This window comes from Ovis aries, chromosome 19 (genome assembly GCF_016772045.2).
Source record: "Ovis aries strain OAR_USU_Benz2616 breed Rambouillet chromosome 19, ARS-UI_Ramb_v3.0, whole genome shotgun sequence".
Lineage (NCBI taxonomy): Eukaryota > Metazoa > Chordata > Mammalia > Artiodactyla > Bovidae > Ovis > Ovis aries.
In genome coordinates, this window is record NC_056072.1 from 9,535,497 (window position 1) to 9,559,733 (window position 24,237).

At 38.5% G+C, this 24,237-nt stretch overlaps 1 long non-coding RNA gene across 2 annotated transcripts in view; it reads right to left on the reverse strand.

The window, feature by feature from the left end:
• LOC121817205 (uncharacterized) overlaps positions 1–24,237 on the reverse strand; it is a 69,008-nt gene continuing 44,771 nt past the window's right edge. For both annotated transcript variants that reach the window (XR_009597500.1, XR_006056990.2), the window contains exon 5: positions 1–24,237. This exon is cut by the window's right edge and continues 7,929 nt beyond it. This is a non-coding gene — a long non-coding RNA (uncharacterized LOC121817205).

Below are 24,237 nucleotides of genomic sequence, written 5' to 3' on the forward strand. Positions count from 1 at the left end.
TTTTTTTCAGTTTTAGTATCTTTTATTAAAGTATAGTTGATTTACATTGTTGTGTTAATTTTTGCTGTTCAACAAAGTAACCGAGTTATACCTACATACATACATACATATATGTTATTTTTAATGTTGTTTTCCATTATGACTTATCATAGGATACGGAATATAGTTCTCTGTGTTGTACGGTAGGACCTTGTTTATCTGTTCCATAAATAATAGCTTACGTCTGCTAATCCCAAGCTCCCACTCAGCCCCTCCCCTAAACCCCTCCGCTTTGGCAATCACCAAAGGGGTTATAAATTTCTGTTCCTATTTCATGGATAGGTTCATTGGGGTCATAGTTTAGATTCCACATATGAATGATATCATTTGTCTTTTTCTGACTGAATTCACTTCGTATGATAATCTCTGGCTGCATTTCTGCTGCTACAGATGGCATCATTTTGTAATTTTTGTGGCTGAGCAGCATTCCTCTGTGTGTGTGTGTGTTACACCTTCTTTATCCATTCCTCTGTAGTTGGGCGTTTAGGTTGTCTCCATGTCTTGGCTAGTGTGACTAGTGCTATATGAACATGTATGAACAGGAGTGCCTGTATCTTTTCAAATTATAGTTTTGTCTGGATATTTGCCTAGGAGGGGGATTTCTGGATCATACGATCATTCTATTTTTAATTTTCTGAGGCACTTCCATACTGTTTTCCATAGTGACTGCACCAAGTTGCATCCTCACCAAGAATCTAGGAGGGCTCCCTTTTCTCCACACCCTCTCCAGCATTTGTCATTTGTAGACTTTTTGGTGATGGCCATTCTGACCAGTGTAAGGTGGTCCTTCATTATTGTTATAACTTGCATTTCTCTAAAATGAGCAACGAGCAGCTTTGTATGTGCCTATCAGCCTCCTGTATTTCTTCTTTGGAGAAATATCTTTTTAGATTCCCTGCCCATTTCTGAGGAGAAGGCAATGGCAACCCACTCCAGTACTCTTGCCTGGAGAATCCTATGGACAGAGGAGCCTGGTAGGCTACTGTCCATGGGGTCGTGATCGCGAAGAGTCGGACACGACAGAGCGACTTCACTTTCACTTTTCACATTCACGCATTGGAGAAAGAAATGGCAACCCACTCCAGTGTTCTTGCCTGGAGAATCCCAGGGATGGGGGAGCTTGGTGGGCTGCCGTCTATGGGGTCATACAGAGTCTGACACGACTGAAGCCACTTAGCAGCAGCAGCAGCCCATTTTTTGATTGGGTTTGTTGTTGTTGAGTTGTATGAGCTGTTTGTGTATTTTGGAAATTAAGCCCATGCCAGTCATATAGTTTGCAAACATTTTCTCCTATCCTGTAGGTTATCTTTTTGCTTTGTTTTTGGTTTCCTTTCTTGTGCAAAATTTTGCACGTTTGATTAGATGTCTTTTGTTTAGTTTTGTTTTTATTTCTATGGCCTTGGAAAACTGACCTAAGAAGACATTGGTATGATTTTTGTTAGATAATGTTTTGTCTGTGTTCTGCTCTAGGAGTTCTGTGTTATCATGTCTTATGTTCAGTCATTAAGCTATTCTGTTTTTTTGTGTGGTGAGAGGGTGTGTTCCAACTTGATTTACAGGTGGCTGTCCAACTTTCCCAACACCTCTTGCTGAAGAGAAGGTGTATTTTTCCTACTGTATATTCTTAAATCTTTTGTCAAACATTAGTTGACTCTAGGTGTATGGGTTCTGGGCTGTCTATTCGGTTCCATTGCTCTATATAAGCCCTTTTTTGTGTGCAAATACCACTCTGTTTTGATTACTGTAGCTTTGCAGTGTTGTCTGAACTTTTGGAAGTTTATCCATCCTGTTTTGTGCTTTATCTCCACCATTGCTTTACCAATTCTTGGTCTTTTTGGGTTCCATATGAATTTTAGCATTATTTGTTCTAGTTCTGTGAACAATTAACTTTTAAAAACTAAAATAAAGTAAAAATAGCTAAGTTATGGTCAAGGTAATGACTCTAAATTTTTTTGAGTATGACTTATGGAAGACATCTTGAAAACCTCTTTTTTTAATTGAACTATAATGTGCATATGTTATATATGTGTGTGTGTTATATTTTTTATATAACATACAGAATATTAATCTTAAGTATATAGCTTGGTGGATTTTTACATAGGTAAACACCTATGTAACTACCACCTTGATCACTTTGATTGATGCATCCCAGAAATTTCCCTTGAACCCCTTCCTAGTCAGTAACACGAGAAGTAACCACCATTCTGACTTTTGCAACCATTGATTGGTTTTGTATGTTCTTGAACTGCATAGAAATGGGATTGTACTATGTACTTGGACATCTTTTATCAATGTAGGTTTATTATCTGTCTCTGCACTGGCAACTTATTATTCACAGTAAGTTGACTGAGAGCCTCAGTTCAGTTCAGTTCAGTAGCTTAGTCGTGTCCGACTCTTTGTGACCCCATGAATCGCAGCACGCCAGGCCTCCCTGTCCATCACCAACTCCCGGAGTTCACTCAGACTCACATCCATCGAGTCAGTGATGCCATCCAGCCATCTCATCCTCTGTCGTCCCCTTCTCCTCCTGCCCCCAATCCCTCCCAGCATCAGAGTCTTTTCCAATGGGTCAACTCTTCACATGATGTGGCCAAAGTACTGGAGCTTCAGCTTTAGCATCATTCCTTCCAAAGAAATCTCAGGGCTGATCTCCTTCAGAATGGACTGGTTGGATCTCCTTGCAGTCCGAGGGACTCTCAAGAGTCTTCTCCAACACCACAGTTCACAAGCATCAATTCTTTGGCGCTCAGCCTTCTTCACAGTCCAAATCTTACATCCATACATGACCACTGGGAAAACCATAGCCTTGACTAGACGGACCTTAGTCAGCAAAGTAATGTCTCTGTTTTTGAATATGCTATCTAGGTTGGTCATAACTTTTCTTCCAAGGAGTAAGCGTCTTTCAATTTCATGCCTGCAGTCATCTTACAAATGGAAAAGTTTTGTACTTAATAAAAGAGATTGTTATGAAGAAAGGAAAGGTTGTGTTAGATCATATGCAAATCTCCAATAATTAAATTCTTACTCTTTAAAACAAGGCTAAGCTAACACATACACCTTAAAAAGGCTTTATGGAAAACCATATACTTTGAAAAGCTCTCTATACAAATAACTAGAAATGTTAGATAGAATATAGAAAACAACATTTTAAATTCACAAATGACCTCAAAAAGCCTCCACAGAAAATTGCCAAGGATGGGGAAGGAATAAAGAAAACTGAAAACCAAAAAATAGTAATTTCATAATCTACTTCTGCAGCTTCTCTGCAGTCAGGGGATGAGAGGAAACCACAGCCCACAGTCAGGGATAGAAGATGGTTTACTGTACCCTTTCCATATATGGTCCTGGTATTGAGACCTTGTCTTGAAACAGGATACAGCAAAAGGGGCAGTGTGCAGCAAACTGAAGACTAGAAAAACCACCTTTCAGCTGGCACAAGCTGATGACAAGGTTGTTAGAGCCTGAGTGAGCTCTTTGCAGACAAAAACAAAATCTACTTAGAATTCACAGACATAGTGGCCACCTTGCCTGGATTTAATAGCCCATGTGGTATGAAAACTCTTAAAGGGAAACTAACATACACATGGCCTTCCCCATGGAACACTTGGCAGACGCAACTGCATACATTTAATCTATATCTTCAGGATTGTCATGAACACACCCTTCTAAACATGTGTTCAAGTTCCAATTATAATTACAAGATAAATGAATGAGAATCCAGATAAATATATATTACTCATGACTTTTTTTAAATTAAGCATTTGTTTAATATATGAGATGACTTAGTTTAAACTATAAGTAAAAATTGTAAGAAATTAATTGAACTCCATCAAGAGGAGAAAGAAAAGAACAACATAAAATTCTATAATTAAGTATATATGTTCAATCCCTGGGTTGGGAAGATCCCCCGGGGAACCCACTCCAGTATTCTTGCCTAGAGAATCGCATGGCCAGAAAAGCCTGGCAGGCTACAGTCCATAGGGTTGCAAAGAGTTGGACTTGACTGAAGCGACTTAGCACAAGTACAATACACATATGTAAAACAATTACCTATGACTTGTGCAACTTAAACCAAGTATAAAATCATTGGTGAAATGGAACATAGATGTAAGGCAAGTTTCCAGATAAAATTCTGCAGAAATTATATAACCCACTATGATGTCTAATACAAAATAATTATATTATATATATACACACCAAAGTCACCACCAATTTAGTGGCTGAAAATGATGCACATTTATTATCTCAGTTTGTTGGATCAAGCGTCTTGGAACAGCCTAGTGGGTTTTCTCTGCTTCAGGGTCTCACAAGGCTGTTGTCAAGGTGTAGGTTAGAGCTACAGTCTCATCTGAAGTTCAGATAAAGAAGGATCCATCTTCAAGTTCACAGTTGTGGTCATCATCTAGTCCCCTGTGGGCCGTTGGACTGAGAGCTTGAGTCTCTTGCTGGCTAACTGCTGGCCAACAAGCATGTGTTTCTTGCCATGTGGGTCTTCTCAGTATAACCGTTTGTTCTCAAACCTTCAACAGAGAATATCTTCTAGCAAAATGGGTTAAAATCTTATGGAACACTATTACGATCATGATATTTGCCAAAGTCACAGGTCCCATTCACAATCAAGAGCAGGAATTCCATAGAGTATGAATACCAGGAAGCAAAAATCTTGGGGGCCATCTTTGAGTGTGTCTACCCCAGAAAGGACTTAGATTTTTAATATATTTCATAGTTACACAAAAAATGGCAATAAAAGTTCTTTTCCTCTCCTTCTCTTTCTTTTCTTTTCTCTTTCCACTTATACATTTGTCTTTCTGTAAAGCTGATGTTAACAGATTCTTCTGAAGTTGGGATAGCTGGTACCCATGACGAGACACATGGCTAACTGTCTATATCACACTGCATATTATAACTTGCGTGTCATTTCAACAAGGAAACCTTCCCTGGTGGCTCAGATGGTAAAGCATCTGCCTGTAATGTGGGAGACCCAGGTTCAATCCCTGGATCAGGAAGATCCCCTGGAGAAGGAAATGGCAACCCACTCCATGGAGAATTCCGTGGATTGAGGAGCCTGGTAGGCTACAGTCCACAGGGTCACAAAGAGTCGGACACGGCTGAGTGACTTCACTTCACTTCAACAAAGAAATTCCACCAGAAATTTGAGAGTGAATAATGTTTCCTAAATAATTAAGTATTTTAAAGAGAGAATAACATCTTTATAGAAAACAAGCTGAGTAGAAAAACAGGTCTCCAGAGAGATATTCCAAATTGTTTAGAGCTTCAACAAGTACAAGAGAGTATTGAAAGAATTAATTTACGCATGTTATTGACTACAAGTAACTCAAGCTAGGGACTACCGGACTGACAATAAATTTCTCCTCTCATGGATTTGTCCAAAATTTCCTTACTATACTGTACATCTGCAGGATGAATTTTTTAGTGGAAGTGATCATTTGTATCTATTCCATTGTCTCTTGGAAAGACTGATGTCTTTCAAACAGCCAGGGCTCATTAATTCAGACTACTTCTTAGCCCAGCCAAAATATTCAGAAATAGCTATATTCATACAAAAGAAGATCACATAAGTTATTAATATATAAAAACCAATATATTTTAGATTATTGGAGAATGTAATATTATAATTTATTAAGTCCCTATATTAAGAGTGATGTTACTTTCTATAGTTAAATATAATAACTGAAGCTGTATCAACAAAGACATACTTAGTTTTGGAATCAGCAAGACCTGTTTTAAGAATTTATATCTTTTGCTCATTAACTTACTTCCTTTTTTCTCTTTTAATTGCCTTGGACTTATTGGTTTGAAATGACTGAATGCTTTGACATTTTATTAATGTTAATTTAACTAAAAGATCTTTATTCTTTTGCTCCAAACCAAGTTATTTCTGAGAAATTTGTTTATAGACTCCAGACAGTCTTAAGTTCCAGCTCAAAATTGTTAGGATGGCTTCAATCAAAAAAGAGGCAAAGTCTAGGTGTCCTTCCTAAGAATCACTTGTCTGGAATCTTAGGTATTGTTTCTTCTCCTTAAAAACTGTGTTAAGCAATCTTACAGCTCTCAGATTTGCTCTTTGTTAAACAGAGGAGTCCTGGGATAGTTTCAAAACATTTCCGCTTAGAGCACTTCCACTTACCCCTAATTTATATGAAGGACTGCTGTATCAATCAGAGAAATGACAGAAGTATTAATGTATCAGGAAAGCCTGAATTTGTCAGTATAGGCATGTGGATGCTTTGGGATTATAAAAGCCCGATCTTGGAAAGAAGAGATGAGGTTTAACAAGGAAAAGGGTAGATTACTATCCAATTATTTATGTCCCTAAAAGCTAGAGTAATATTTTCAAAAAATCCCTCTCCTTTTCTTTCTTTCTTATAGCTGTCTTGTCATTTTCTCGTGCTTTGGGGCAAAGTTCAAATTTCTTAAAATGTTCTGTAGAGTTTTGCTCTGTTTGACTCACACATAACAATTGAAAGATGAGCTTAATGCTTTAATGATGGATGAAGCACTATGCACTACCCCAGTCCTTATCTGGGGTAACCAAACTGACTGAGAAGATGCAATCAGTGAAAAAAAAAAAAAAAAACACCTCTGTGAGCTATTTGGGCTTTCTGGACAGACCACAGGAAAGTGAAATGTCGCCCTGAAGGCACTGGACTCCTGCCCCATGGAAGGGTTTGTGTGCCGTGTGCACTTATGTCCCCTGACTTTTCACTCTGGCTTCTTCCCCAGCTCCTCAATGCAGTGTGTTCTCTTCCACCACAGTGTCCTTGCACATGCTCTTCCCTTTACATCAAAACACACTCCCTGAATTCACAACCTCTCTCTCCTCCCACTCACCATCTCTCCATCTTTTTCTTTAGTTAACACTGTTCCTTTAGACCTGAACTCAATGTCTACTTGTTCAAAATAGCTTTCCCTGGCTTTTAGGATGAGTTTTAATGTCAACTTTACCACATTTCAAAGCAACATGCACCTCTTTTCACTAGCAATGGACATAATTGTGATTTTCTCTAGTTTGTGTGACTATCTGTTTAATGATCATCTGTTTCATTAGGGGTTATAAGCAGCATCAGACCCTTGTCTGTTTTGCTGATTGTTTTAAGTCCCTTCCAATAGTAGAGATCAATAAATTTTATTACTGAATTCATGTATCATATCTTTACCATATGTTGTCTCTGCTACTGCTAAGTCGCTTCAGTCGTGTCAGACTCTGTGTGACCCCATAGACAGCAGCCCACCAGGCTCCCCCGTCCCCGGGATTCTCCAGGCAAGAACACTGGAGTGGGTTGCCATTTCCTTCTCCAATGCATGAAAGTGAAAAATGAAAGTGAAGTTGCTCAGTCGTGTCCGACTCTAGCGACCCCATGGACTGCAGCCCACCAGGCTCCTCCGTCCATGGGATTTTCCAGGCAAGAGTACTGGAGTGGGGTGCCATTGCCTTCTCCATATGATGTCTCTAACTACTATCATACAATGTAGATAGTTACTTGGTAATGATAGAGGTTGGAAATAACTTGAAAAGAGGACACTGTACTGTCCACACCAAGACAAAGGCTTCCTGTGATATACAGGTGGGTTTTTTGATGGACTCAGGGACTGCAGGATCTTTACTTTCCATGATGAAAATTATAGCCTGCCTGATTAGTCTTTGTCATCACTTAATGATCAAGAGTAAGATAACAAAAGAGGGAGAATTCAGTGGGGAAGGAAATAATAACGCAAAAGCAGATTTATGCCCCCTTCCTCCAAAACCTACCAAAATATATCAATAAAAGTTTAAAATGTACCAATACTATAAAACCCCATACGACTCAAATTTCACCAATGAATAAGTAATGGAAAAATATTGTCTTTAAAATCAAAATGAAGCATGAACACCTCAGTGACAGCCCTGTGAGAAAGGATGTGAATGGAGGAAATCCACTTGCAGATTAGATGTAAAGAAGCCAAAAATTCCTTTATAAAAACAAACAAACAAACATTCTTGCCACTGTGGATAACTAGGGACACAAAGAAGGAGGAAAAAATTCTTTAATTTGCCATTTATTTTAACATGGCCAGGAGAAATAACAGGAGTGAGTACAAAGAAAATTCTCTCTAATCATTAATAAAAACACATGAAAGGGGCCTTTTGAAAATCTTTCTTCCAGTGATGGCTAAGTGCTCAATATCTAAAACCTTAAAGCACTGACTGCCTTCTCCTTTAAATCTGCTCTGTTTCTCGTCATAACAAAAAAGAAGATAGAAGAGTAGCATTGAAATAAAACTCAAAGATAAGACTTCCCTTGTGCTCCAGTGGCTAAGACTTCATGCTGCCATTGCAGGGGCCTGGGTTCAGTCTTTGGTCAAGGAACTAGTTTCTGCATGCTGCAATTAAGACCTGACATAGCCAAATAAATAAATAATTATTTTATAAAAAAAAAAAAAAAGGAAAGAAGACTCAAAAGTGATGGCATACACAGGGCTTAGACAAAGAACAAAATCAGTCAGGGAAGACCACAAATAAATGGTCTGGGTAAAGATACACATATGTTTTGTTATTTTCTAGGTGAAGATATTATAGAACACCATATAATGACATTGGTAAATAACAGCATAATTAGAAAATTTTAAAAACTCGTCTCCTTGGATATACTTTAAACTTTCTCTTGAACAACTTCTGAATTGCAGAGAAAATCAAAATCCCCAGTGGTCACAGTACTGAAAGCCAGTGGACATTGGAGCTCAGGTGTTTAATCCAAGTAGGCAGCCTCCCATGGGAAAGAACAGGATGGAAACTTGGAAAGTCACGATGGAAGGGCACGCAAGAGATTTCTGGCCCAAGGAAAAGAATAGATGAACAGAAGTTAGACAGTGCATTCCAAAATTTTCTTGGATACAAGGAATCAGATAGATTTTGACAAATAGCCAAATACATTTAGAAGTAGATACTTTGGTACATAAGCTACAATGGTGGGTTCTTAAATAGGAAAATAAGACACAAAAGCTAGTGTTGCAGGAATATCAGTTTGGCCATTGTTCAGGTCAATTCAGTTCAGTCACTCAGTCGTGTCCGACTCTTTGCGACCTCATAGAGCAGAGCACGCCAGGCCTCCCTGTCCACCACCAACTCCCGGAGTTTACCCAAACTCATGTCCATTGAGTCAGTGATCCCATCCAACCATCTCATCCTCTGTCGTCCCCTCCTGCCTTCAGTTTTTCCCAACATCAGGGTCTTTTCCAATAAGTCAGCTCTTCACATCAGGTGGCTAAACTATTAGAGTTTCAGCTTCAACATCAGTCCTGCCAATGAACACCCAGGACTGATCTCCTTTAGGATGGACTGGTTGAATCTCCTTGCAGTCCAAGGGACACTCAACAGTTTTCTCCAACACCACAGTTCAAAAGCATCAACTCTTCGGCACTCAGCTTTCTTTACAGTCCAACTTTCACATCCATACATGACTACTGGAAAAACCACAGCTTTGACTATGTGGACCTTTGTTGGCAAAGTAATGTCTCTGCTTTTTAATATGCTGTCTAGGTTGGTCATAACTTTTCTTCCAAGGAGTAAACATCTTTTTATTTCATGGCTACAGTCACAATCTGCAGTGATTTTGGAGCCCCCCAAAATAAAGTCTGACACTGTTTCCACTATTTCTCCATCTATTTGCCATAAAGTGATGGGACTGGATGCCATGATCTTAGTTTTTTGAATGTTGAGCATTAAGCCAACTTTTTCACACTCCTCTTTTACTTTCATCAAGAGGCTCTTTAGTTTTTCACTTTCTGCCATAAGGGTGGTGTCATCTGCATATCTGAGGTTATTGAGATTTCTCCCAGCAATCTTGACTCCAGCTTGTGCTTCTTCCAGCCCAGCGTTTCTCATGATGTATTCTGCAAAGAAATTAAATAAGCAGGGTGACAACATACAGCCTTGATGTACTCCTTTTCCTATTTGGAACCAGTCTGTTGTTCCATGTCCAGTTCCAACTGTTGCTTCCTAACCTGCATACAGGTTTCTCCAGAAGCAGGTCAAGTGGTCTGGTATTCCCATCTCTTTCAGAATTTTCCACAGTTTATTGTGATCCACACAGTCAAAGGCTTTGGCATAGTCAATAAAGCAGAAATAGATGTTTTCTGGAACTCTCTTTCTTTTTCAATGATCCAGTGGATGTTGGCAATTTGATCTCTTGTTCCTCTGCCTTTTTGAAAACCAGCTTGAACATCTGGAAGTTCATGGTTCACGTATTGCTGAAGCCTGGCTTGGAGAATTTTGAGCATTACTTTACTACTAGCATGTGAGATGAATGCAACTGTCCAGTAGTTTGAGCATTCTTTGGCATTGCTTTTCTTTGGGATTGGAATGAAAACTGACCTTTTCTAGTCCTGTGGCCACTGATGAGTTTTCCAAATTTGCTGGCATATTGAGTGCAGCACTTTCAAGCATATTCTTTTAGGATTTGAAATAGCTCAACTGGAATTCCATCACCTCCATTAGCTGTGTTCATAGTGATGCTTCCTTAGGCCCACTTGGCTTCACATTCCAGGATGACTGGCTCTAGGTGTTGATCACACCATCATGATTATCTGGGTCATGAAGATCTTTTTGTTTACAGTTCTTCTGTATATTCTTGCCACCTCTTCTTAATATCTCCTGCTTCTGTTAGGTCCATACCATTTTTGTCCTTTATTGAGCCCATCTTTACATGAAGTGTTCCCCAGGTGTCTCTAATTTTCTTGAAGAGATCTCTAGTCCTTCCCATTGTATTGTTTGGCTTTATTTCTTTGCACTGATCACTGAGGAAGACTTTCTTATCTCTCCTTACTATTTTTTGAAACTCTACATTCAAATGGTATATCTTTCCTTTCCTCCTTTGCTTTTTGCTTCTCTTCTTTTCACAGCTATTTTTAAGGCCTCCTCAGACAGCCATTTTGCTTTTTTGCATTTCTTTTTCTTGGGGATGGTCTTGCTCCCTGTCTCCTATATAATGTCATGAACCTTCATCCATAGTTCATCAGGGACTCTGTCTATCAGATCTAGTCCCTTAAATCTGTTTCTCACTTCCACTGTATAATCATAAGGGATTTGATTTAGGTCATACCTGAGTGGCCTAGGGGTTTTCCCTACTTTCTTAAATTTGAGTCTAAATTTGGCAATAAGGAGTTCATTATCTGAGCTGCAGTCAGCTCCCGGTCTTGTTTTTGCTAACTGTATAGAGCTTCTCCATCTTTGGCTGCAAAGAATATAATCAATCTGATTTTAATGTTGGCCATCTGGTAATGTCCATGTGTAGAGTCTTCTCTTGTGTTTTGGAAGAGGATGTGTGCTATGACCAGTGCATTCTCATGGCAAAACTCTGTTAGCCTTTGCCCTGCTTCATTATTCTGTACTCTGAGACCAAGTTTCCTTGTTACTCCAGGTGTTTCCTGACTTCCTACTTTTGCAATCCAGTCCACAATTGGCCATTGTGGGCAGAGTAAATGGAAAATCAGGAAATATCAGTTTGGGCATTAAAAAAAAAGAAGTTAGCATACAGTCTAGTTTGGTGGCTTTAGGATTAAAAGTAAGTGGTTTATACTGTATGATCATTTTATCCAAGTGAGTGAAAGTTGCTCTGTCATGTCCGACTCTGTGACCCCATGGACTGTAGTAGCCCTTTTATCTGTGTATCTTTGAGCAATCGCATTCCAGTCTTGGGGCACCTTTTTCTCTAGAAGACTTTTAAAGGGTAGAAATCACTTTAGTGATATAGTAACAAATTGCCAAATTATCCTTCAGAACACTTGTATTGATTTATAGTGTGTGTGTGTTAGTCACTCAGTCATGTCCAACTTTTTGTGACCCCATGGGTTGTAGCCCTCCAGGCTCCTCTTTGCATGGAATTCTCCAGGCAAAAATACTGGAATGGGTTGCCATTCCCTTCTCCAGGGGATCTTCCCAACCAGGGATGGGACTTGGGTCTCCTGCATTGCAGGCAGATTCTTCACTGTCTGTGCCACCAAGGAAGCCTGCATTGATTTATACTGCTCAGTATTAGGTATGAAATTGTCAGTTTCCCTGTGATTATCACTTGTTTTCTTTTGAAGTCTCATAGGCCACTGAGAGGTTCTTTCCGTTATCTTAGAATGCCCTGCAAACATCTCTGTCACCAAACTCATCATATTTTTAATCTGTTTCTGTGTCTGTCCTAGGACTTCAAGTGCCTTTCATTTCAGCATTTCTGTTATCTTTGTAATTTTCTCACATTTTGTCAGCATGGGGATCTCTGAGAATAAAATTGAAGAGAAGGTCTCAGAGGAGCACAATTAGATGAATGATATTGTAGGACCAAATGAAAGAAGATGGCACATAAATGCATGGATTTGATCAGCAAGAGGAGTTTATTTAAAGAAAATAGAATTGATAGACTACTAAGGATGAAACCTGGATCCCCTGACATGCCTAATAGACATAAAGCAGGAAAAATTATGTAGGCAATGATTGTCACAGTCAGAAATACGTTCACCATTGGAAGGACTGGTAGATTTGGCCCCTGATTGCAACGATAATCTGTCTACAAAAATATGAAGAAACAGAGAGGCAGTATAATAATAGGAGGTGACTCTGAGTGAATGAAGCAATTCCGTGAAATCCCAGGGGAGAATTGTTTTGGTTTAACTTGGGAAGTTTCTGAGGAGAGGTCGTTAGTTAGGAATGCAGGGGTGCACTAAAGTAGAAGAAAGAAGATAAAAGAGAGAAAAAGCTAGTGCCTGGGAAGTATATATTTGTCTTTAAACAAACTGAGAAAACCAATAGGTCTGTACAAGAGCAGAGAAGACAATGAAGAGTTAAACATTTGACAAAATAATAGTCTAATTAAAGAACATAGGGCTATGAAAAGAGGCAAATGTCTTCCACTCACGTGGAAGAATAAAGCGAGATATCACAATTTCAAAGTTAAAATCATTTTGGCGTCATAACCAGGAAATAATCTTAATAGTCATATTGTTAGATGGTTACTTTACTTATAATTAAGAGAGGTGCCATATTTTAAATAAATGTGTAACATCTGGAATATAAGTCTGTTCAATTAGCATATAATATAGAATTTAATGAAACTTCTTTATTACAGTTATTCCTTCATGAAAAAATAAAAATAGGGGAAGAATTTATTAATGAAGACAACTGAGATGGGATTTGCTCCTATAGATCCAAAGTCTCCCGAAGATCAGAAACCTTCAGTTAATTCCACTTGTATATCGCCATCATGTACACTCAGGACAGATTTTTCAAGCTCTCTGTAGATAAAGCTTATTGCAAAGCTTATAACAAATTATATACTGTATCATAGACGTTAGTCTGCATGCTACAAAATTAGAGTCTTATTGACTGGGGTTTTCATGAGTATGTATTCATTAACCAAAGACCTTACAGCAGGTAGGAATTGAATACACCTGGCAGGGGTACCAACTCAGTATGCCGGGTATTCAAGTATGCGGAAGAAACTGAGACCGGAAGTAACTAACTGAGACCGGAAGTAACTAACTGAGACCGGAAGTATCACAACCAAATGTTCCGTGGGGGAGGGGCATCCTTTGTCTCTGTGAAAGGTTGCTGCCAGAGTCCACGATTCTGGATCTCTCTGCTCTTACTTTTGCTGCTTGTTGTCACTTTACAATGCCCTTCACAATAAGCTGCCTGATTCCTCAACGTCTCTTTCAAGTGGGAAAGACAGCATTCACCTCCTCTCCCTGACAAAAGAGAAGGACCTTCATTCTGGTACATGCATATCTCAACATCAATTTCTTGATGCTTTCTCAGTGTACTGACCTGAGTTTCTCTGCTCTTCACCCAGGACTGCCCATTCTGTTGAGCATTCTTATTCCTGATTGAAAGACTAGCTGTGGTAACCAAGGGCACTCAGGGGTGAACTTCTGACATCAACACTCGGGATAGAAGCCTGTCCCACACACCCTTTCTCTAGCCTCCCCTGAACCACTCCCTTTTCCAACTTTCCTATTTCCAGCAAAGAGTCTAATGTTCCTCCGTTTGCAAAAATTGCAAACAGTAGAATTCAAGGATTGAAAACTCAAAAATAATGAGACTTCCTTGGTGGTCCAGTGGTGAAGATTCTGTCTCCAATGTAGGGGGCCCGGGTTCAATCCCTTGTAAGGGAACTAGATCTCATATGTTGCAGCTAAGACCCAGCACAGCCAAACAAATAAATTTTTAAGGAAACCTCAAAAATATGAAGAAACATTGCAAAATATCTACATTCTACATTAGAAACTGGTTTTGTTGTAAATTCAAAATTCCTTCAGTTAGGACTGGTTCTCTAGAGAACCTAGTTAATAATGAGGCTTCATTTGTACCCACTGGGAAAGCTCCATGATAGATTAAAGATGTCTGGTTCAGTCATCAGACTAGTGTGAGGTCGCTTGTGCTGGAAATGACACGTTCTGATTATAGCTGATTGGCCTTTTTATCAGTGCAAGGGTCTAAGGTTCTAAGCATTTAAATAACTATCTTTTGAATACACAGCTGGTGGATCTCACTGCTGGAAAGAAACACCAGATTTTCTGAGTCCTAGGAACATAATGTCCATGTATCAAAGGAAATCTAATTCTAAGAGTCACATTATCTTTGCTTATTCCATATTAAAGCAGATCTCATTCACAATTCCTTCAAACTTTCCCTTCTCCAGTTTTCTGTTTTTCCAGCCCTTGAAGTATAACATTTTCTTCTCACACAAACATTATGTCAAGCTCCTGGTAATTGTTTTTCTTGTCTTTCACTACTGCTCCAATCAACCCTCTTCTTAGATAAATCTAATACACTATTAGCATAATCTTGATCCCCAGCTTTAAAAACAATCAAAAATATAAATATTTCAAAGATGAAATAAGTCCCTCCGACTACATTTTAAACTCTTTTATGAAGTCAGACTTTTTGTTCAGTCCCTCAGTCATGTCCAGCTGTTTGTTACCCCCATGGACAGCAGCACGCCAGGCTTCCCTGTCCTTCACCATCTCCCAGAGCTTGCTCAAACCCATGTCCATTGAGTCAACTATCTCATCCTCTGTCATCCCCTTCTCCTCCTGCCTTCAATCTTTCCCAGCATCAGGGTCTTTTCTCATAAGTTAGTTCTTCGCATCAGGTGGCCAAATTATTGGAGCTTCAGCTTCAGCATCAGTCCTTCCAATGAATATTCAGGACTGATTTCCTTAAGGATTGACTGGTTGGATCCCCTTGAAGTCCAAGGGACTCAAGAGTCATCTCCAACACCACAGTTCAAAAGCATCAATTCTTTGGCAGTCAGCCTTCTTTATGGTCTAACTCTCACATCCATACATGACTACTGGAAAAACCATAGCTTTGACTAGACAGACCTTTGTCGGCAAATAATGTCTCTGCTTTTTTATATGCTGTCTAGGTTGGTCATAGCTTTTCTTCCCAGGAGCAAGTATCTTTTTTAATTTCATGGCTACAGTCACCATCTGCAGTGATTTTGGAGCCCAAGAAAATAAAGTCTGTCACTATTTCCATTGTTTTTCCATTGTTTCCCCATCTATTTGCCATGAAGTGATGGGAACAGATGCCATAATCTTAGTTTTCTGAATGTTGAGTTTTAAGCCAGGTTTTTCACTCTCGTCTTTCACTTTCATCAAGAGGCTCTTTAGTTCTTCACTTTCTGCCATAAGGGTGGTGTCATCTGCATATCTGAAGTTATTGATATTTCTCCCAGCAATCTTGATTCCAGCTTGTGCCTCATCTAGTCCAGCATTTCACATGAATATGTAACTCGGCATAAAAGTTAAATAAGCAGGGTGACAATATACAGCTTTGATGTACTCCTTTCCCAATTTTGAACCAGTCTGTTGTTCCATCTCTGGTTCTAACTGTTGCCTCTTGACCTGCATACAAATTTCCTTGGAGGCAGGTCCGGTGGTCTGGTATTCCCATCTCTTTAAGAATTTTCCAGACGTTGTTGTGGTCCACACAGTCTAAGGCTTTTAGTGTAGTCAGTGAAGCAGAATTAGATGTGGTTTTTTTTTTTAGAGTTCTCTTGCTTTTCCTCTGATCCAACGATGTTGGCAATTTGATCTGTGGTTGCAAGAAGTTAGACTACTACTTGGGAAAAATGTATTTCCTACTGTGACCCAGTGGGTCACATACTCACTGGCTCATTTTGTTTTGTCATATATGCGATGATGGCGTCATAATTTCTACCTAGCTAAATCCTTCACTTGGTTTTTCTCCCCAGTTGTTGTCAACTGCCTTTTTACCTCTTTCCTGTAGCTGACACTAGCTCACTACACAAACATCCAGACACATAGATTCACAGTTCACCTTCTACACAACAGAAATCGCATGAGTGCTGCATAGGTGAGGTGAAATAACTAGAAAAGCTAAGCGTGACATGAGGACTTTGGCATATCAGAAACCACAAAGAATGTGCTCTCAGATCTATACTATACATAGTAAGAAACCCAATAAATATTTTTCTGATAATGACGTTGATATAAAAAATTGTTGTTACTCAGTTTGGCCATAATTTTATTAGCTTGAAGTCTATCTACATACTGATTTTCTCCCAAAATAGACCCTTTAGACTCCCTAGACAATTCTTTTCATTACTTTTCTGAAATTGATCAATTTCATCCCTGGCTTGTTTGACAGTCACCAAGGAAATTGAATTGCTTTTCAACAAGTAAATGGGTTCCCCCTCCTTTTCCTACTTGAAAGAAAATACTTCTTTGCAGCACAAATAAACCCCACACCTGTCCATTTCTACAATACAAAAATTATTTGAGGAATCTGCTCAACTGGAAAATATATTGGGGTAAGAAACTACGCGCAAGTCAAGAAAGGCATTAGGGTAAAAAATAAATCCGACAGAGTCTGTATCTATTTATTCCTTGTATAAAGGACAGCTGTGGCACCAAAAGTTCCAGTTATTTTGGGTATCTCTTTACCATAATCCTGGGTCGGGTGAGGTTGGAGGGAGTGGAGGGGGGGAAGGGAAAATCTAAACTAGATATACTATGATGTTTTTTCCTTTAATGTCTGTTTGGTATTTTTTGGTTTGTTTGTTTTGATTAATGTTTAAAAAATTAGAAAATATGATTAGTTGATAATGGTTAAGTTCTGGATACATGTAATCCTGCAGAATTCTATAGTTTATTTGTATCCCCTAAAGATCATGCACGGTGTCACTTTCAGCATTTAGGAAGCGTATTTGCGCATAATACGTATAAATCTTGCATAATTGCTTTCCCTTGCTCCCATGGGTCCTGTCATGGAATCTGCATCGTGGCCTTCCCCTCTGCGGTCAGCTCATAGCCCTCTCTCTGGGGTGACCCTTCTGGTGAGGTGGCTTTCTGGGACAGAATTCTCTGCCCATGGTGTCCTTGTTCTCTGTGCCCAGTATGATCAACTGCGGGTTTTTATTTTCCTAGGAGTTCTAGAATCCAGCTCACTATGATCCACTTGCTGTCAACCCAGGAGTTATTCTCCTGAGATGATTCTTGAGTTCTGTTCTTCTACGGCAGAAATAGGTTTGCAAGTGAGTTGTCAGTTTAGGATGTCTAACTTTAGGACTCTGTTTATTTATGCTTTCCAAATGGACACTGCTTGATATCATCATCATCAAAATAATGCATGGTCTTTAAACAAACAAGTGAAATATAGTAAGTAATACATGAAGTGAAAATGTATCTTTTCAACTCATCCTCTTCTGTAAACAATTATTTAAAATTAAATGCTGGGACTTCGGTGGTGGTCCAGTGATTAAGAAACCATCTTCCAATGCAGGAGATACATGTTCAATCCCCAGTAGGGAAGCTAAGATCCCACATGCTATGGAACAACTGAGCCCACACACCAAAGCTGAGACCTAACACAGCCATAAATAAATAAATACTAAAATTAAATACTGCTAGCAGGTTGATTGATATAGTCCCAGACATTAAAATTTGTGTAAGCATGTATGAACATAAGCTCATATTATTAATGCATATAATATACATTCATATAATATATTTAAATTATATAGCAACATACATAAGCATAGTCTTTTGGAAATGTCTTCCCTTCTTTAACTGTAAATATCTTTAATTTAAATGTTAATATTTACATGCCAATATATACAGATCTACATTTCTTTCCTTTTTTTGACTGCAACAGGTTATGTGGATGCACCACTATTTCTTTTTCATCTCATTAAAAAATACATACATTTCTCCTCAGAAAATATGCAAATCACAGGGAGTGGAGTGAAATATTCATAGTATTAAAAGAATGAATCCACCAGCTATAAAAATAGTCCACAATTACAAAAACTTTGAAATACTGTTGAGAATAAAGTCACAGACATATGAAAGATGAAATGTAAGACCTCACTGTGGGGCTTCCAAGTTGACTCACTGGATAAAGAATTCTCCTGCAATGCAGGAGACACAGGAGATGACAGTTTGATCCTGGGTCAGGAAAATCCCCTGGAGAAGGGCATGGCAACCCACTCCACTATTCCTGCCTGGAGAATTCCATGGACAAAGGAGCCTGGTAGGCTACAGTCCATAGGGTCACAAAGAGCCTGACACAGTTGCAATGACTGAGTGCAGGACCATGATGTCCACCATTCCATGTTCACACGTTTGAAAATCATGATGGAAGATGTTTTTCAGAGATTATAAGTTTGAGATGCTGTGCATGTCTCTATAATGTTATTTCATTTAAATCTCTACTGTATTTGCAGAGATAAATTTCATATGGACATCTATTTCCGGAGTAATTTTTACAAATGAGTTTAACAAATTGGTCTAAAATGTCAGTTCTGAAATAGATAATGCATTACAAGAAACACACTTGGAGTTTTAGAAAATAAAGATTATTGCTGAAATTATGTCTTATTTAAAAATTTAACACTCATCTTTCTTTGTTGGTCTTTAGTGATAAGAGTTCCAATGGATTCTGTTTATTTACTAAAGAAGTATTCATGGTGGGAATGCACAAATAGAATCTACTGGAAACAACAGGAGGTGTTGTATTCATGCTATGCGTGTCTCTAGAATGTTATTTAATTAAAATACACATATTTTATTTGCAGAGATAAGTTTGCAATGATGATCAGTTGCAAATAAAAACCTTAGCCTAGATAGTTTTATGGATGAAGTCTATCATACCTTCAAAGCATGATAATGCCTTCAATATTAAGTTCTAGAACATAGAAAAATTCAAGCTTTCCCATTAATATTATACAACTAGCATAACCCTAAAAGTAAATTACATTAGGAAAATAGCCTAACAGAAATGTGAAGACCAATCTCAACTAGAATATACATATAAAGTTTAATTAAAAACCATCCCAACTCAAATTTATATTATATACTATTAATAAATAATATTTGGAAAGAAATCAAAAGTTGTTTGACATAAAAAAAACCTTACTAATATAATTCAATCTATTAATTCTTAAAAAGGAATCTTCTTATTTTTTAAAAAGGACATTTGATGATATTTGACACACATTTTTGATAGAAAATCACTACTCTTGTTAAAAATATTCCTTCAGTTCAGTTCTGTTCAGTTCAGTCGCTCAGTCATGTCCGACTCTTTGCGACCCCATGAATTGCAGCACGCCAGGCCTCCATGTCCATCACCAACTCCCAGAGTTTACTCAGACTCACATCCATCGAGTCAGTGATGCCATCCAGCCATCTCATCCTCTACTTCCAATAATATCCCCTCAAAATTTTTATCACATGTTGGCTCCACTTTTATGTATTTTTAATTTAAGTTAGCCTGCATAATGATCTATTTCCATCTTTTGCTTAATACTAGGCTGTATCTTACTTCTATGTGTGTATATATATTTACATGATATACAACATATATTATTATATATTTAAAATAATATATACTTTATAATATATAAAAGTTATATATCTGTATAGATACTATATATTATCTTTTATATTTATCTTTTTTGTATTATAAAGTATATATTGTTCACCAGGCCATTTGCCTTTTATGCATTAGTATGGTGCCATGTCAGGAAAGAACTTATGAGCCATCGGTTCAAAATCACTTATGATGCTGTATGTCAGGCATGAAACTCTTTAAGGATACAGACATGAATAAATCATAGGCCTTGCCCTTGAGGAGCTCACAGTCTAAGTAAAGATAACAGGTCTATAATGTACATCCATAGTGGCTTTGCTTCGAGAGGAAAATTATTTTCTCTTACAAGAGTCACTTGCACTAGCAGTGAAGTCCTGTCTTAATTTAAATCCTCAGCAGAATACCCATCACATAAATGACAACTTGGGCAAGTCCTCCACTCTGGAGTGTATGCCTAGATTTTGAATTTCAGCTTCCCCTTGAGCCCAGTTCAGTGGATGATAGTGGATTGATTCTCACATCAAAAAGAACTCAGAGCTATACATACTTAACCTTTGGAACCAGCTACTGCTAAAAAATAATAAGCAACTCTTAGGAGGGAAAAAGTGTTGCTTGAAATTCTGCAGTTCTTTTAATCTTGTGAAGCATGGGCTATAAATCAATAAATAACAATAACATCAAGAGGTGCAATTACATTTTCTATCCACTTAGAAACTGGAAAGAAGTCCTTGGTTCCAACAGCTTTCTTCCTTTAAAGTAATAACAGACTAAGTCTTTACTTCTGCAACTAGGGCATGAGCCTGGGTCTAGGTTGGTGTCCTTTCACTGAATTGGAAATAGTGTAACACAAATTGATGGAAAGATACATCTATGCCAAGAGATTCTTTCCTCAAACTCTCTCAAATTAGAAACATATACATCTTTAGTTATGTCTTAAGTAGCTCCAAAAAGTAGACATTTATGCAAAAAGTTTTAGACATAGTTGGAGTCTTAGTGGTCAAGTAAATCATTTCAAGTGAGGAAAGTCACTTACTTAAAGCAACGTGGCTAATTTTGGAGGTATTTGATTCCTAATTCTGAACTAAATGCAAAAAATTCTTGCTAAGAATTGAACCAAATTTGGTACAATATCAGTAATTTTCTTATCTTTTTGTAGTTAATTCCCTCCAAGCCAAAGGTAGTTTTAATTTCTCAATTAAGAATAGTCATGTCCTTTCCCTTGATTGGTTTGATTAGAAAGGTAATGAGATTTACCCCCATGGAACAGGTCTCATCACACTGTTCAATTTCAGGTGTGAAATAATATGCCTAAATATCCCAATGAAAACTGTCCAATGGATGTGTGTGTGTGCACAGAGCTCAACAATGTATTTCCTTCTTTTTGAAAGAAATTGTTCTTTCCCCTACTACCTGAGTTGTTCAAGTGAGCAGTGTGATGGAGAGTGTGAAACTAGGGAATAAATCCTGAGACCCACGGATCATAGAAGTCAAGGAGAAAGGGAGGATTCATCAGCTGGTTAAGTGGGATGGGTTGGAATAATAAATAAACATAGGTGGAATTACATCCGTGACTGATGAAAACTTCATCTAAGTTATTGAAGATGAAGTTATTGAAGATGTGTCTGCACAGGGTAGATTCAATGGGGAATCTGCAGTGGCTAGGAGAGCTTGTGTTTATAGAGATAGGATTCTCAGGTGCACTGATTTCGCTCCAACTCAAACCTTTTTTTTTTCCCTCTCTCTCATTAACTGCTTTTCTCAGCCATAATGAACAACCAGACTTAGAATTTTTAGTTTCATTCATCAAGTAGAGAGAATCCTAAATGGCTATTTGCTGGGTAAATGATCCTTTTAAAGAGATATAAACAGGTGATGGACGCACCCTCACTCCAGTGGAGAGAGAAATTGAGCACCAGGGTACCCAGGGCCTACCCCCTCCTCCATGCCTCCTGGGTCGGAGGTTTTGGCTGGAGCAAATTACGTGGTTCAGAAACTCTCTCTCTGTTCAACTGTTTCTCTCGGATTCTCTCCTACCTTTTGATTGTACAATAAAACTCATATACAGAAAACCAGACAAAACAATAGCTGGGTGAGTTATTAGAAAGCCAACAGTCTTCTCCCAAACAGCACTCAGGTCAAACAATAAAACCTTTGCAGGCTAATACAGAAGGTCCTTCTTCTCCCTCCAAATGAAAGTTTTCTCTCAATATTCACCACGGCCTTGCCTGTAACAGCACAACAAGCAGGCAAATATGCTACAACGGGAAGTAATTAACAAAGCCGATAAAGAAATTCAGTGGAATACTATGCAACAGTTATAAAGATGGAGACTGAATCACTCAGTCAGTCCTTTATTTGTGAACCTGCAGGCCCAGTCCTAGCTTCTGGGGAGATGAGAGTGAACAAAATAAAGAGTACTCATGTACTTTTAGAGATGACCTTTGAATGAGGGAGACCAACAATAACAGACCAACCCAAGAGTAAACAGTAACATTGGAGTTAATGGGAATACTTTGAGAACAGGCGATAGAGAGAAAGATGCTGTCCGTAGAAGGGCTTTTGGAGGCATGGACATTTGAGCAAAGAGTGAAGTAGGTTTGGGGGAGAGAATTCCAGTTAGAACAAAGAGCACTGTCAGTGGAGTCTTCCAACAAAAGCAAGGCTAAAGTGAAAGGCTGTGCTGTGCTCTGCTTAGTTGCTCAGTCACGTCTGACTCTCTGCAATCCCGTGGACTGCAGCCCGCGAGGCTCCTATCAGGAGATAGATTCCGGGGAAACAAGATAGAGAGCCCCGAGGCGCTCAGAAGCCAAGGGAGGAAATTTGGATTTTATTTTAATTGCATTGGGTGACCACTGGAGGGTTTTGATCAAGGAGGTCACCATCATATTTATGTTTCTAAAGATCACACTGACTGATGAGGAGCAATATTTAGGAGGCCTCTTGTCTCAGACTTGGAGAAAGATGATGATGGAAGGAAATTCTTCTTAAAATAATATGGAAAGCTCTCGAAGGCATATTGTAGATTTTTTTTTAAAGCAAAACATTTCTAACGCATGATCTTAGTTATGTAAAAATAGCAAAATTAGTACTTTCAGACCCCACAAATGTAAGCTTTGTATGTGTGACTATGCATAAATGCTTATTTAGAAAGCTCTCAGGAGAATCATAGAAGACAACACAGCAGACAGTAGAAGTAATTCTGGGAACAGAGTGGGTTTGGCTGTGGGTGGGGATGAACCACTTTTGAATGATTTATTTTTATTTTTTACAACAATAATGTATTCATTTGTTGATTGCCTATCTCATATACAAATTATAAGAATGATAGAGCTGAATCAAGTGCTTGGGGTATGGCTAAAATAAAAATTATAAAGATTTTTAACAGCTGCCTTCAAAAAGATAAATACTTTAGAGAATTGGTGATTCTGGAAGCGTGAGCTAAATCTCATAATTTTACATTTACAAATTTGCTGTCAAATTGTTTTCCCACAACATTAATTTCAGAAAAGATTAGATATACATTTACATGAAAGATGAGTAGGATGTTGAGAAGGTGTGAGAACAGGTACAGATTTATGACAGTTCATGCAGAAATTTTGATCTCGAAACTGCTGATGGAGGATAAACAGAAAGGAAAGCTAGTTTTCAGAGCACTGGATTTGGACATTTTTGTTATAAAAATAGACAATGTAAACCTAGCGTGGAACCCATGCTCCTTTGTTTTCTGAGCATGGAATTAATGGGAATACTTTGAGAACAAGAGATGGAGAGAAAGATTCTGTTTATAGAAGGGCAAGTCACTTAACCTTTCTGAACTTCCATCTCTTCTCCACTTAAAGGTAGCTATTCCTACCTGATCAGTTTACAAAACGCATAGCTGAAGGAAGGAAGAGAAGCAGAGGGAGAGAGAAAGAGAAAGACTGTTACCGAAAATCACAGGTGATGGCAGCTTCTACCCCTACAGGGGTGTCATTTCTCTTTGGAGCAGGTAACCTTTTGTTGAGCAAAATGAAATGTTGGGACATTTGGCTGTGACAGTATCATCCTCAAGGCATGCTAAGAAAGAAAGTTTGTGAAAGAAAGAGATGAAATTGCCCTACACAATAAATAAGAATTTCCAAGTTTCTAGAACTGGAGAGAAGCCCACTAGGATGAGGAGGGTGGGGGCCCTGGGACTCTCAGCTGGAAAGAGTCACTCAGAGCCTTCTTAAGATACCATCTGCCTAGCAGTGACCCATTGTGATCTGTGTGACACCCTCATGTCCATCAGCCACCAGGCTCAGTAAATGACTGCCCAGAAAAAGGCTTCTCCACTTGGG